Genomic DNA, 17,410 nt, shown 5'->3' on the forward strand with positions numbered 1-17,410 from the left:
AGATAAAAGCACATTATTAGCCAAAAGATTTTAGTTTGGGCACCAGAACAGCATCAGTGTTCTATTTTATTAGTGTTACAGCATGGGCTGTGTCCCCACACCAACTCCCAGGAAGGGTGTAGGTTCTTCGTAGTTTCAAAGTTAAACAAAAAAAAGCCCTGACTCTTTCACATGTCCTATTTCTCCTGAGGACTCCAAAGTGTCAAAGAGGATGCATGGCCACACTAGCATCACTCAAACAAAATTTAGAATACATGAGCAACAATCTACACTCTGGAGGCGAGCCCATAGCAAAATCATATTTTCGTAAACAAGCATGTAGTCCAATCAGGACACATATTTCTGATGCAAGACAAAGCCAGTATGTAGACAGAGAAAGAAAGCATTAAAGACAGAGAAAAGCCTTTATTTCCAACACTACTTTGCAGTCCATGATCTGGAAATTTAACCACATCTGAGGAAATTTTTGTGACACTGTGCCTCCCGCATCAGGGCAGAAAGCCTTCTATGCATCAGACTATATTTCGGCTAGTAGCATTTGACCTTGTAGGGGCCAAAGGGAAACTTCCCTTCAACTCCATGAAGGTTCTCTGAAAAATCAATTAATAAACATAGATTATTATTTGTATTATTTGGACAAAAAAAGAATAACAAAATCTATTATTTTAATGTGCTTGAAAGGAAACGCACGGGGGAATCACAAGAAAGTAACGTCCAAATTTTCCAATCAGGTACAGATATTTATGTACCGCTCTTCATAGGGTAAGGGAGACACGGCTGTAGGAGTAAATGATTTTTAGGGAAGGGGTCTTAATGGGTGTGGGGAACATACAATGGCCTGGGACAAAGCCTGAAGAGCAGACTATGACTGGTAAATGATTCTCTTCCTAATACTGAGTGGGACCTAAATAAAGACAGGCATCTATGACAAAAGTTTGTCCAGGGTGTTAACAGACTCCAGTCTTCCTTCCTGTAATATGAGTTAACTTAATGAAAACTCAAGGAAAGGACCAGAGGTAATTGTCTTCTTCCTTGGTGGGCCCAGACTTTAGGCAGACAAAGGAACAGTCTCATCCTGTTCTTTGGAGAGAGACAGAGGATTGAGAGACTGAAGGGAGGGGGCAGTCAGAGAGACCTTGAGGATGCTTTTTTTTTTTTTTCCTTCTAATAAGTCAAGTGAAGTAGTGGGAGTGGAGAAGAGGATTTTTTTTAGGCCAGCATGTCAAAGCACCATATTTTGGGGTAACAGCTTTGTGCACCCCAACAATCCTCTCCTATCTTCTTTGAAAAATGTCTACATTTGCAGTGGTGGTACTGCCGGCCTCCAGGACTTACGTGAGGCTTCTTTACTGTCTTGCTATCTCCCACATGTGCAGAATATTATCATATTTTTTCATATTTACCTTTCAATCTTGCTGAACACAGCCTTGGACTTGTGTCTGAGGTCACATTAAGAGCTGTACCCTTGCAGCTCAGTAGCCCAACCTTTAAAACCAGTGTGAGCTGGTTAAACCCAGTATCAGCCACTATAGCTAAGGAAGTCTATCCATCTTCTCAGGGGATACTTCCCTTCTCAAATGGTAATCCTTATTCTTATTCTAAAAGATTCCCACCTTGTGAACCATGTGTTATAATGGGAGGCACTAAGCATTCCTATATTATCTCCCAAAAATTCTAGTCCATTGAAACATCACAGAAGTGTCAGAGGGTACTTGCAATATCAGCTTTATTACTAGGAAAGCTGTTGAGAATATGGTGAGGATTTGAGGGCAATACTGGGTTTCCTATGGTACGTTTTGGCATGCATATTTACACATACACACACACACACTTGTACACATTCTGCCTACCCACCTAGGTGCAAGTGGAGTATATGGAACAGAGAGAGAGCTGAAATCTGCTTGAGTCTGCAAGATCACTTACTTCTGAAATCTCACTGACTTTATGGCCAGTGGAAACAACACAAGCCCCCAGTTAGCCTGGAAGAGAATATATAGTAACAAGAAAGCAAAGGGGATAGCTTTTAGGAGGATTCTACATATGAGCCATAGTCTTTAACACAAAGAATTTAGCTAAATTACTCTACCTCTAGGGGGAATAATAAGTAAGAAAATTGGAGAAAAAAAAAAAGGATACACAATGACTCCCCAAATTTTCTCAATTGCCTGAAAAGATTGGTGAAAATTTTCTCCTATATGGGCCAAAGTTAAAAAGATGGAGAGAAGAGGGAAAAAGGGATATTTCCAAGAGTCGAAATCCACTCTGTAAAATGATAACTTCGTGTCATGCACCTTACTTTACAAATAATGAACTGTGAAGTTTAAAAATTGCACAATAGGGGTTATATGTATAGGCTCTTGAGCTATATTGTTCAAAGCCCACCTCTTCCACCTACCATCTGAAGAACCTCAGGCAAACCTTTTCACCACTTTAAACCTCAATTTTCTCTGTAAAAAGGGAGTGATAGTGGCTACTCTGTAGGTACTAAGTTAGTTTACATAAAGTGCTTAGCAAAATGCTTAAAATGCTAGGTACTATTATTATTGTTATTATTATATGTGACAGCTGTAAGACTATATAATAATATTAACAACTATTTCTTTAATGTTAAAGAATGGCATAGCTCTTAGCTGTATATCTCATCCAGGGTAAATATGCTCCCTCTATGGTCAGCTATTGCTGATCAAACCTTATTATTATTTACTGATAATTCTCAGCCTATGCATCTTCATTTGGCCGATTCCATTGCAGAGAATACTTGCTTTTTCCAAATGTTCCGCAAAATCTCTCTTCTAAAGTGCCCTAGAAATAGACCTGCAGCTCTCTCCATTTCTTGGAAAGTTGCTATATTTCTACCACGCTATGATGCCAAGAGGAGTTTTTATAGCCATGATCCTTTAGTCAGGAAAAATAACTTCCAGATTAACGCCCTTGAGGAAAGGATTCCCAGTTGAGCGAGTCATGGTTTCCATGATTCTTCCTGCAACACAGGTTTTTGTACTTAACTATTTCATGCCTGTTGTATAAGCCAGTAGTTCTCAAACTCTGTCCATGGGCTAGCTACATTAGAATCACCAGGGGAAGTTTTCCAAAATGTTAGATCCTTAATTTTCACTTTCAAAGATTTAATAGGTCAAATTGAATGAAAGCAGGGAGCTGCCTGTGCTCTGTATGTTTAAAATACTCTCCCAAGGTGGTAAGTGTGGATAATATTTGTTAAAGCATGTAAAAAAGAATAATTATTATTATATTAGTTATTATAGAAAATACAGAAAAGATTAACAATAAAAAAATGGACAAAGAATATGAACAGATGGCACACACATGTGCATACGCAAATGGCCAATAAGTTTATGAAGAGATACTCAGCCTCACTCATAATTAAAGAAAGTCAAGTGTAACAGAAACAAAATGCCAATTTTCACAATCGGGATGAGCCAGACTAACGTTGGCTATCACCTCTGCAGGAAAATGTATGCTGAATCAGTAATTCTCAATTCCCCTTAGAATTATTTGTATGAAATTGATACAAAAATCTTGAAATTCAGTTGCAATATGTATTAAAAGCTTAAATGTATATATCTTTGGAATCAGAGATCCATCTATGATAATACTACATTTAAATATACTAAGAAAAGTATGTAAAGTATGCATACATGCAAAAGATATGTAAAATTTTGTATAAAGATAAATATATATATACTAGAATAATCTTTGCAGCTTTCTTTGTAAGAGCAAAACAAATGAGCACCATAATACCCACCTCCAACAAACAACAAAACCAAATAGAGACCTGTTATATAAATTATCCATCCATGTATTAGCATGCTCAAGAACCACTGAAAAGAATGAGGTAGATTCATGATAATACAGAAAGCCACCTCCAAACTATGATTAGGTGAAAATAAGGAAATTAACAAAATAAAATGTATAGCCTGATCTTGTTTGTGGTGTTGTATATCCAATATACCCTTTGAACCTCTTGTATTTTATACCATGGAGATGTTTATTTTAGTTTAGCTTTTAATTTGTAAGAAATCGCTCCTGGTGAGTTTGATAAGTTGCCAGATTTGGAAATTGCTACTATTCTACCTAACTTGATTAAATGCCACATTGTTCTAGTTAATCATATATCTGGTTAACATAGAGCTATGTCACTGGGTTGCCTAAAAGATTAAATGAGGTAGTATATGAGAAAGCACTTCTTGGAATTCTAAGAAATGTGTAAATTATTTGTTATTACATTCAAGAGTTGCTTAACATTTTTATCACTACTATAATAGAAAAGTCCTGGAAATAGGAAATGTAGAGGTAATTAAGACAGAATACATACCTTGAGATGTTTATACTCCAAAGAAAAGATAAATGTGTAAAATAAATAAATATTTTTTTAAAGTGCAATAGAGAATAACTAGCATATAACTAACATTACAAAGAGGCCTGCAAAAGTTCTCATAAGTACATGGTTTGTGGCATAGAAAAAAAACATTTGCCATGTTAAATTGTTAAGAGTTCCTCAAGCACATAAAGGGAAAAAGGAGATTTATGGTAAAGGAAAGATTCTATCCAGTGGATATTTGGATGCATAAGAGAACATGGCTCATCAGGGAAATGTGAATAGTTCTGTGTAATTGACACATCAAGGATACTATCAGTTTTTCTCAAAATTTTTATTCAACAAAATACACTTACCACTACTTGCCATATTCTAATCTTTTTAATATTGCTAAAAATACTTTCATATCCTGTAATGCCATGGTGTCATCTACGCATGTTGATATAATTCTATTAAAGAAGCAGAAAGAGCTGATCCAGCCAGTGGTTAGGATGATGGACAAATCGGCATTTCATGAAATCACTGAAACATAGCTTCTGAAGTACTTTTTATTTGCTTTTCATACAAATCTATTAGGAGAAAACTAATGACTATATTTGTTACATGCTGATGCTTGCGTTTTACATGTACTGATCTGGACACAATGAGCAGTAGAAAATAATTAGTAATAAATAGAGACAGCTTTGTGGGGAAAGACAATGCTAATGGGCAAGGATTTGTGAGTCTAATTATGTTTGTAAGTAAAAAGTATTTTCCGTCTTTTTTCACCCTATTACAAAATATTTGACATTAATAATTCCTTTTTTTACTTGGACCATTTTGTATTTCCAGTTTATATAAATTATTATTTCTTTCCTCTCCCTTTTCCCTCCTCCCTTTATTTTGGCATTGTTAGGATTACTGTTAGATGTTTAGTCATGAGCATGTGCTTTCTGGCTGGAGTCAACATATGAGTTACTTTTTCATTTAACAGTGTTATGTATTTTTCATACAAATTTCTGCAAATTTAGCAGAGAATTTTTAGTTTTAGGTTACTTTGTCAAAACAATCACTACTTGGGGTGATTCCAGGTTTTGCACTCAGTGTATAGGATCCAAATCTTCAGGTCAAGTCTCATAACTATTCCTTTTTTCTTGAGTAGAGCAGCCATTAAATGGTTCTTGGCCAAACCAAAATAAATTTTGAAAATACATTTTCAAATTCACATTATAGAAAACCCTAGTCAAATATTTTACCCCTTTGCTAAGGTTCCCAATATTGCTTACCCTCTTTCTACATGAAAAGTGGTAAGAGCTATGGGTGCTAGAATAGCAATTCTACAACGAAGTTCACTTATGTTTACCAACGAGCTGCTATTACAGGATCTTGAAAATGAGATTACTGCTAAAAGGACTAAAGCTATTCGGTATTGACCTTTGATTCTGTATATATATTTTTTTCATTTATGTTTCCTTCACTAAATGATTTTAAGTTGTCCTCTTTCGCTTAACTGCCCTCCTTATTGCTTTATAAGGCTTGATGAGAATAATGGGGATTTGATTAACACAGACATTTAGACAATACATATGGGACCATGTATGAGGGGATTTCAAAAAGTTCATGGAAGGATTCATATTATCTTTTAACTCAATATTTCCATGGACTTTTTGAAGTGCTCATGTGATAGATCACTGATGAGATTGATGTATTAATGAAGATTCAGTTTAGACTTTTGTATTAAGAGATGCAACAATACAGTTTTGGGGTTTTTTTTGAGGGGGGTGTTGTTTTGTTTTTTTCCCCTCATAAACAGTAACTTCTTTCTTCCCCAAACAGCCTGGGCAGGTAGTGCATTGCCGGTATGCAGATTGACAGTATCAGAGATCCAAAGTTCTTTCCATTTCTGGGTTTGTTTGTTTGTTTGTTTGTTTCTTACCATCAAAAGGGTCTTGCTCCAAATTCAATATGATTTCTTATCAAATTCACATTTCAGCCTCTGAGAGGGAGAGAAAGGGAAGGAGAGGGAGACCAGGCTCCTTCCTTTTTAGGAGATAATCTAGAAGTTGCATAAATAACTTCTACTTACCTGTCATTGTCCAGAACCTAGTCCTGGGACCACAATTAATTGCTAGGGAGCTGGTAAATGTAGTCTTTAGCTGATTAACCATGTAACCAGCTACAGCTTCAGTTATTACAGAGGAAGGTATAAACTAATATTGTTCAGACTCTTTCACATCCCAAAATGTTATCTTTTGTATCTAACAGGTGCTAATACGCCAGGTGGTTGTTAAGATCTCACTTGATTTTCACAACTCCGCAAAGCACACATTTAATGTATAAAGAACTTGATACTCAGAAGTGTACAATGACTTTTCCAAGTCCATATAAAAGTTACATAAACAGAGATCAGATAATATTCTGTCTAAATCTAAAAAAAGCCTGTGATCTTCCCAGTATGACACCCTTAAATAAATGTGAGAGTGATTGTCTGCTTGATTACTGCCCCTGTACCCTTCTAGTGTGTTGTGATATTTAACAATTAAAAGGGAAATAGAAGACATGTGGATTTCTTACTATTGGGGGAAAAAAACACAGCTCCTCTATTTTTAATGCTATTTTAAAGAAATTTGATAAGGTGCTTAGGATGGAAGGACAAGGTATTCACCTTCTTTTTACACTCTTGACTGGGTGCGCGGCGACGCTCCCGCCGCGGGTTCGGATCCTATATAGGAATGGTGGGTGCACTCACTGGCTGAGTGCCGGTCACCAAAAATAAAAAATTAAAAAATAAATAAATAAATAAATAAAATAAATTTTTTAAAAAAGAAAAATATCAGGGAAAAGATGAAAGAACTTTTTATACTCTTGAGAGCCTAGCGTTATACTAAACACCAATCAGGCAATCAACATACACTCTTCACAATCATATAAACCAAATTCCTATGATGACTGCTATTTTTCTCACTGTTAATGATGCCAGCATGGCGGAGGGCATGAATTCGTCTGTGAGCTCTTTGAGGGAAGAAATTTTACCTAATTTCTCTCTGCAACTCCCTCCAATGAATAACATACCTAGCTAGCCCTTAGTAAGAACTCATATTTGCTCTTTGAACCAGAGATTACAGTTTAAGACAACAGAGCAAGAATGTGTTTGCTTATCCAAATTGTTGTAAAAATAAGGCTTAATAGGTATTTCTCTGATGATCATGAAAAAATGTACTACATTTTAAAAAGTGGAATAATGCTTTTAATTTTAACATTTACTGAATATTCAGTAGAGTTCATTTTGGTTTATTCAATATATATTTTATAACAGGTTTTAATTTCGAGTATTCCAGGTGTTTTGTTTGTGTTTGGTTTTGAAACCAAATTAATTTTCTCTTTTATATGTTTTTACTATAGAAAGATATGCTTTTGCTTTCCTTGACAATATAGAATGATGACATATTTTCCCTTGCCTCTACATTTTGCTGATGATTTTTCAAAAATGTAACATTTTCTTATTAAGTAATGACTAAGGCTTGGAAAAAGAATCAAAGCCGAAAACATAATCTTCATTTACTTTTCATAACACATCCAAACCAAAACAAAAACAAAAGCACTTAAACGAGACATAATGGGTGAGAAAAATATATAATGTTTTCCTGAATAAGTAATTATTCATTACTTATTTTATATTTTAGCTGTGTTCTATTGAACTGTTTGTCCACATTTAGTCATGCATTTATTAATTTGCTGTATTAAAAGGGAGATCAGTTCAGACTAGGAATTATGAGTCCTGAGTTCTATGTTCAGCTCTGCTAATTTACAGGGTGTTGTTCATGAGTCATATAAGCTCCTGGCCTCTGTTTTCTGATTTATAAAATAGGTATTGTATTAGTTTTCTATTGGTGTGCAACAAATTACTACATACAACATAATGTTTATTATCTCATAATTTCTGGAGGTCAAACCTCTTGTAACTACTTAGCTAGGTCTTCTGCTTAGGATCTCACCAGGTTGCTATCGAGGTATCTGCCAGGCTATATTCTCATCTGCAGGCTTGACTAGAGAAGCGTCTGCTTACATGTTCATTCTGATTGTTAGTAGACTTCATTTCCTTATGGCTGTATGACTGAGGGACTCAGTTTCTTATGGACTGTCCACTAGATGCTGCCCACAGTTCCTCGCTGTGTGGCCCTCTCCCAAGGCAGTTCACCACATAGCTACTGACTTCTTCAAGGAAAGCAGGAAGATCTCCTGGTCTATTAAGATTGAGTCTTATCTGACTAAATGTAATCATTGCTGTGACAGCCCATCACTTTTGCCAAACAACTCTGTTTAGCAGCAAGATACAGGGTGAACCTCATTCAAGGCAAGGGAACTACACAGGGGTGCTATTCACTGAGGGTTATCTGTGGGTATATCTGACAGAGTATTGAACCAGATAATCTTTAGGTTTTCTTTAAGCTGTATTGTTTCACAATTAATGAGGAAACAATGAGAATCATCTGATTCTTATCTTTAAGGTATAGTCTCTGAACTCTCAAGGTTCAGGAAAGTGTCTGACCTCCTCAGAGATTTAGAACTGATAAAGCCATGGTACTTACCATCTTCCACAGGGTTAAAACATAAGTCACAGATTCCTACTAGAGAGAGCCAGCTATCCCAAGCCAAAGGACCCTGAGAAAAGTCCAGGCTTGGCTACAAGAGAAGAAAGTGGGGGACCACGAGCAAAAATTGAGATGAAGATGGTGAAGCAAAGGGTGAAGCTGAGCAAAAGCAAATCAAAATGAATGAGGGTTCAGAGGGGGAGAAGGGCATTTTGAGGTGAGCTCCATTAAATCAATCAATTTTTATCATTAGCCTCAATGAAGCACCAGATGAGAGATTGTGTCTGCTTCAAGCAGTGATTCTCAACTTCAAGTGCACATTACAATTACCTGAGATTTTTTAAAAAATATCCAAAGCCCAGGTTATATCCCAGTCCTATTAAGCCAGAATCTCTGAGGAAGGACCCAGGTCTCAATACTTTTTAATGCTCTCCAGGTAATTTCAATGTTCAGCAAAGGTTGAGAACCAACGATCTACTCTCACAACTCAAGGACCACAACTCTAAGGACCAAACCAGCAAGTTTAATATCACCTTCTTAGAAATGCAGCCCTACTGAATCTGAATCTGTATTTTAATAAGATTCTCAGGTGATTCCCATGTGATTGAGCTGGTTGAAGATCTACAGTAAAGACAACATTGTGTACATAATTGTTTCCTCATAAACATAAACTTTTTCTTAAATTTATTTTTTCTTGATTGACATATGATAATTGTATATATTTATGGAGTACAATGTGATGTTTGGGTACATTTATGTAATGTGAAATGATCATATTAGGATAATTAGCATATTTATCACCTCAAACATTTTTCTATTCTTTGTGTTGGGAACATTCAAAATCATCTTGACTAGCTATTTGAAATTATATGGTAAATTGTTGTTAACTGTAGTGTCCCTACAAGGGCTATAGAACACTAGATCCCATTCTTCCTATCTACCTGAAATTTTGTATTAGCTGACCACCCTCTTCCTCGTTCACCCTCCTCCTACCCTTACCAGTCTCTAGTAACCACTATTCTGCACTTTACTTCTATGAAATCAACTTTTTTAGCTGCCACTTATGAATGAGAACATGGGGCATTTTTCTCTTTCTGTACCTGGCTTATTTCACTTAACATGATTTTCTCCAAACTCATCCACGTTGCTGCAAATGGCAGGATTTAATTCCTTTTTGTGGCTGAATAGTATCCCATTGTGTATATGTACCATGTTTTCTTTATCTAATCACCTGCTGATGGACATAACATTTAATAGATCTTTCTAGCCCACCTTTTGACAATTTGAGTAAATTATAAGTAAATAAATGAGCAGTACAAAAGGTACCATGAAAAAAGATGAGAGGCTCTTTTTTTTTTAACTAATAGTGTTAAAGATGTACTAATTCATTTAGACCTTGAAAGACAAACATTTGGCTTTCTTATGCCAACTCTGATTGATTGGTTGTGGCTGCCTGGAGAACTGTGTTGCAAAACAACATTTTAAGATTTCTTTGGCTGAGAAGAATACCCTGATAGATTAAACATGTTTCAGGGAATGATGGTTGTTGTCCTGCATATTTGCTGAATTTGCTCTGGACTTTTTATCCAATAGTAACTTTCATGACAGAGGGTGCCCATTCTGAAGGTACTTGACTGGGATTAAGGATGCATGGCCCTGCAACATGTCCAGTTATTAACTCATTCATTCTTTCAGAGATTCACTCATATATTGCTCCAAAAAGAAGTTATCAAATAGCAGTTTGATGTACCAGACACTCACTGTGCCAGCTGTCATATTCCTATGGAATTAGAATGACCTCAGCTTAACATAAACATGGCACAACTCCCTGAGATTCCAAGAGCAAAGCAACCTCATATCACCATCAATCATGCTTCACCAGAAGGTCTTGATTATTCCACGTGTCAGAGACATGCTTAGCAGGAACCAAAGACATGTTTCAGTTCATACAGCTTCTTGCTGAGTTTACAGAAGTGCAGGATTAGAATAGCTTCACTGTGACCTTCAGAAAAACCTGCCCATGAAAATTCAGTTTAAGCAAAGTTAGAAATAGTTAATCTGTAAGGAAAATATCATAATTTATTAAGCTGTTCTGTTAAACTGTTCTATCTCAAATCTTATAGAAAAAAATTTTAAAGGACTATGATTTCATCTTTTCAACACTAAGTCAGTAAAATCCCTGTAGGTGGCTATCTTTGAAGCCTCCCCAAGTGAAGGAGATTTTTCACTTATATTCCTTTCAGTAATAAAGAGCTGCTGGAAGCACTATAGAAATGCTGTTTTTTAGTGACTGTGCCAATATACCTGGGCTTTCTTTCAAGCTGTGAGTGATTCCTTTGAATTATGTTTCAGCCAAAAATAGAGTTACTCATAAATTGCATGAATACATTCCAGCTCATAATTGCCAGGTTCCGGTCTTGAATTGTAGTCATCAAGCTTAAGCTCTTTTTATTTTCTCTACATCTCAGTTGATATAACCTCCTTCTTCCCATTCTTTTTCCCCAACACCAACCAACCCCCTTCCCTTTCTTACCCTTGGACAACACGTGTGTGTGAGTCCATGCAAGGAACAGAGCAAGGAATCGAGCTATTCATCACAGTTTTTTACACACAGAGACTGTCTCATGCTGATGAGACATTGCTAAACATAGGGCTTCAATCTGAATGAAATGCTTTCTCACCACATTAAAAAAATCCATTAACAGTTACTGATAAGCTCAGACTTATTTCTGAAAAAACAATCATTTAGGTTCAAGGTAAGTACATGGAAAGTGACAAGCAATTAAACAGGAAATATTTGTGGGGTGCTACTTGTCAGATATTTGAGGAAGATATTTCAGGAAAACTGCTCTTGGTAAACAAAACATTACACTGGCATTTATCCCTGCCTCTCTACTTCTGACCTCTTGCAACATAACATACAAAAATATAGTCATTAAATATTGAGAATTAAAAGAAATAGGAGGAAATTGTATATAATCAGTGAATAATTTGAACGTAGATGAACAAAATAACTTTAAATTTATAAAAATAAGAAAACTTATTCACCTGGAATGCTAAACTTCTATCAGTGATAGCTGATTTCTAGAGTAAAAGTGTTGCATTCTTTTCAGGCAGAACAAGAGCTCAATCACCATTCAGTATGTTTTTGTTTTTATAAGCAAGACTGATGGAATTTATACATGGAGGAAATGCTCACCTGCCTTGGTTCACTCATGGTTGTTCAACTTCCATCACCAAAAATTTCTGTGCCTTCCAGTCTTAAATTTCATATGGATTACTATACTGGAAGAACTTCCATGACAGATATTGGACCACACAGAATGACATGAGGATAATGGATAATTAATGGAGGTAAAAAACTAATATAAATGTCACCAACTTTCTAATTTTCTCCAAAGCTGATTTTGGGTTGCATATACCATTTGTTCCATGTAGAGTGCAAAAGAAAACAAATTTAGAAAAAGGATATTAAGGCAGTAGAGATATACCTTATAGTTATATTTAAAGTTATATCATCAATCTATAAGATACGCATGACTTTCCTTGAAAACTCGATGGTGCCAAACCAAAAGGAATTTTAAAAACCAGGGAGTTATGTTTTCTCCAGACATTTGGCCTTCTATATGTTCAGCTGCATGTAAATGCCAAGGTGTTTGTTACATTTATATTTAGGATGAAAATTTTATTTTCTTCTCCTTGGTCATGCTGAGATGGTACAATGTCTGTGTCTATATTCTACTGCTGCTCAAGTTCAGCAGGGAGCTATGTAAAGGCAAATGTGCACTATTTGTTCCTATAATATGCGATCCCTAGCTGCAGGGAGCCCACAGTTACAGTATTTTCTGTCTCCTGCCTAAAAACCTAGGCTAAGGGAATCCCTTTTTTCCCTTAAACCTGTTTGCTTATCTTGGCTCTTCAGGTTTTTGTAGATATTAAGAGAAGCATAGAAGATATAGAAAGAGACACTTCAATGGGGAGGGGAAAAAAACAGCAAGGAAAAAAGAAAAGCATTTCCTAAAGCCCAAATTGGCTGCATTTTGGTTTTCCCTGGACCTTAAACTATCTTTTCTCTCTAACTGTAGAGGATTAAGAGACAGTGAGAAAAAAGAGTGAATAATCTCTCAAAAAAAAAAAAAGGAGGGGAGAAAATGAAAAAGGAGAATAATGCACAAGTAGCAGATTCTAAGGAGGACTAGGAACTATATTCCATACTATTTTAATCTATTCTTTTATGCATTATCTATTGTTTGATCTTGACTCTCATTGGAGCTCCTTTCCTATAGGGCTTGATTTCCCACAGAATTTGGAGTATGTCATTAATTCATCCAAAATATGGGACACCTATTCTCCAGACAAATAATCAGAACATATAATCTAAGAGGACGACTATTTTTTTTAAACTGAAGCTACTGTAGATGCATTAGCACATGTAGCCACCAAAGTTAAGAATAAAATGGCTGATATGGCACCACCAAATATGTGGTTTGTCTTTTTTACATTCTTACCTTGTGTATCTAGAAGTCTTAAACTTCTCCATTGGATAGATGGATGTATGTATTTATAGATGGATGGATGGATGGATGGATGGATGGATGGATGGATGGATGGATGGATGGATGGATGGATGGATGGACGGACGGATGGAAGGACGGATGGAAGGATGGATGGATGGATGGATGGATGGATGGATGGATGGATGGATGGATGGGTGGATGGAGCAAGCATTTACTACTCATTAGAATGAATTGATCTACCCAAACCTGGATCTAGACTGAACGCAATTGACTTGAATCTGAACTGGGATGACTAAGAAGCCTACACCAAACCCAGGTCACTCAGGGTCGTACAGATCCTGGAGAATTCAGAAAGACTGTGAGGCCTATAAGGATCAGAATTGTTCGGGGCAGCTAAGTCACATCCCACCTATACAAAATAATTCCCCAAACCTAAGTAATTTGGCAGAAATGCCAACTGAAGTAGAAATGTTAATAATGTTTCAGGACAGTTATTTCAAATGAGGTTTTTATTGAACATTGAAAGAGGCAGAGAATAATTTTAAGTTTAATACAAAGTTTGACTCAATTCTTTTTGGTGACGTCTGTTCTATTTTTCCTGTCTCTTGTGTATTGAAATGGCCAAACACTAATTAACATCAATTTTTTTTTCTTATGATATAAAATGCTAGAATAAGAGGATGTGCCAAAACAATTACCACACTAACCAGACCTTTAAATTCTTATTTTGAAATCATGAATTTGGCATGTATAGTCACTATTTCAGGTTACTATAGTTTTCAAAAACTCCAAAAAGAAAGATTTTTTTAAACCATCCCATCTGTTGAGGCACACAAAACTATTCCCCAAAATATGGTGCTTTTACCTGCTGAAATAAAGAAGCAGCCTCAGGTCTCTCTGAACTCCCCCCTAACCCCTGCCTCTCAATCCTTTTTCATTCTCCAAACTACAGAATGAAGCTGTTACTTATCTGCCTGAAGTCTATAACTGTCAAGAAAGAAAACTTTTGATCTTTTTCCTGAGTTTTATTAATTTAGCTCATATCCCAGGAAGAAAAACTGAAGTTTGTCCACACCCTGGATAGATTTTTGCCACAGACCATTGTCTTCTATTTTTGGCCCTGAATTAGTCTGATTTTGTTGCTTAAAAAAAAATGACTGGAACTGGATGACTTACAAGAAAACAAGATTTACATTGGGGAACAGGTATACCTTCGACTTGACGATTTCCATTCCTCTGGGTATATTCCCGGCAGTGGGATAGCTGGGTCATATGGTAGATCTATCTGCAATTGTTTGAGGAACCTCCATACCATTTTCCATAGAGGCTGCACCATTCTGCAGTCCCACCAACAATGTATGAGAGTTCCTTTTTCTCCGCAACCTCGCCAGCATTTATTGTTCAGAGTCTTTTGGATTTTAGCCATCCTAACTGGGGTTAGATGGTTCACTGCAGCTCTCTTTACAATAGCCAAGAGTTGGAACCAGCCTAAATGTCCATCATTGGATGAGTGGATACGGAAAATGTGGTACATCTACACAATGGAATACTACTCAGCTATAAAAACAAATGAAATACTGTCATTTGCAACAACATGGATGGACCTTGAGAGAATTATATTAAGTGAAACAAGCCAGGCACAGAAAGAGAAATACCACATGTTCTCACTTATTGGTGGGAGCTAAAAATTAATATATAAATTCACACACACACACACACACACACACACACACACACAAAACCGGGGGTGGGGGGAAGAAGATATAACAACCACAATTACTTGAAGTTGATACGACAAGCAAACAGAAAGGACATTGTTGGGGGGGAAGGAGGAGAGGGACGAGGGAGGGAGGTTTTGGTAAGGGGCAACAATAATCAACCACAATGTATATCGACAAAATAAAATTAAAAAAAAAAAAAAGCTCCAAAATTTATTCCTTACAGTTTCAGAGGCTGGAAGCCCAAAGTCCAGGCAACACATCTGTTGAAGGCTTTCTTTGGTGTGACTTCAATGACAGCAGTCACATTGTGAAATGGCAGAGCAGAGAGAGAATTTCTCATGTGCTCTTCTTTTAAAGCCCTCAGAACCTCATCCCTGACCACCATTATTAATCCATTTACTACTGCATAGTCCTACAATCTAATCACCTCTTCAAGGCCCCACCTTTCAATTATCCTAATAGTATTTCCCAACTTCAACAGTTATAGTGGGAATTAAACTTCTAATATGTGAACTTTAGGGGACATAATTCAATCAGTCCACAGCAGGTCCCATTCAATATTTCAAAGAGAATCATTTACCAGCCATTGTCTGCTCTGCAGGATCAACAGACTTTGTCCCAGATTATCATATGTTCTCCAGGCCCATTAAGTCCTCCTAAAAATCATTTACTCAAACATTCTTATTTTCCTTTCCCCTATGGAAAAGCATTTGAATTACATTGAATTATTGGGCAATTATTCTGTGATTCCCCCTCGCTATGCACATTAAAATAAAATTTGTTAGGCCTTTTCTCCTAACTGATCTAAGTTTTCTTCTGTTGATTTTTAGCAAACCTTCAGGGGATAAGGAGAAAGTCTTTCCTTGGGCCCTACCCATCTATCATAGCTACCCAGCAAAAATGAGCAAGGATGCTGATGTTGAATAAAGAACTACAATGACTAACCCATTGCAGCATGTCATTTGTGATTTTTGGAGATTAAGAAGAAGAAATAGGGTCTCTCTCAACAAAGATAGATAATATAGAAAAACAGATGTCAGGTTGTGAAACAGCAGTTTTAAAGATATTTCATTGGTTATGAGATCTGACAAGACAGAAATTTAAAGGATATAAATGTATAAAGATTCCAAATGCTTTCTTGGCATAACTAAATTAAAATATAGTATTTTCATTCATCAGAATATTTTATATTGACTATTCTGTGTAAGATACAGCTCTAACAAAATAATGAGTCAAATATGATGTGATGCACTGTATACTTTCACTCAAAGTTCTCCTTTGATGAGAATTTATTAAAAACCCATTACATTAAACACAAATGAAGAGAGATAAAACAGAAACCAAGTTTTTGTTGTTCTAAAATTTTACTTAGAAAAGATAGTTTCTACATGAATCATCACCAAGTTATATTCTTATTTTCTTAGTATTAAAGGTGTATTAATTTTCTATTGCTACTGTAACAAATTACTACAGCTGTCATGACTTAAAACAATACAGATTTATTACCTTGCAGTTCTGTAGGTCAGCAGTGCAGCATGGGTCTCTGTGGGCTAAAATCAAGGATTCATCAGGGTTTTGTTTCTTTTTGGAAGCTCTAGGGAAGAAATCATTACTTTGCAGTTGTAGGCCTGAGGTATCTGTTTTCTTGTTAGTTGTCAGCTGAGGGAAATTTCCAACTTCTAGAAACCACCCAAATTCTTTGACTCATGACCCCCTTCCTTCATCTTCAAAGCCAGTAAGGGCAGCTCAGGTACTTCTCACTTCACATCTCTCTGCCTCTTTCTTGTCTTTGAGGGGCTCATGCAATTATATTTGGACCACCTGGATAATCTAGGATAATCGCGCTACTCAAGATGCTTAATTTAATTACACCTATAAACCTGCAAAGTCCCTTTTGCCATGTAAAAAAAAAAGTACATTTTTGCAGATTCCAATGATTAGGTGACAGATTCTGCTAACACAAAAACACTACGAAAATACATACTTTTCCCAAAACATCCAGAGACATTATTACTGGAGAAATGTATTGGGACACAGAAATGTTTTAATTCTTTTCTAGACATAATTTAATTAAATTGAGTTTTTGTTTGTATGTTTTTAGCCTTTTAAAATGCGTTGAATTTCTAATGAAAGAGATTCTGCAAATGTATGCATTATCATTTACTTTGGCCATGACCTTTTTCCCATCATGGATCCTACTCACCCTTCAATACTCTGCTCAAATATTGGTTTCGCATGAGGTTTTCTTTGATGATTTCAGCCAGA

This window comes from Cynocephalus volans, chromosome 12, assembly GCF_027409185.1.
Source record: "Cynocephalus volans isolate mCynVol1 chromosome 12, mCynVol1.pri, whole genome shotgun sequence".
NCBI lineage: Eukaryota > Metazoa > Chordata > Mammalia > Dermoptera > Cynocephalidae > Cynocephalus > Cynocephalus volans.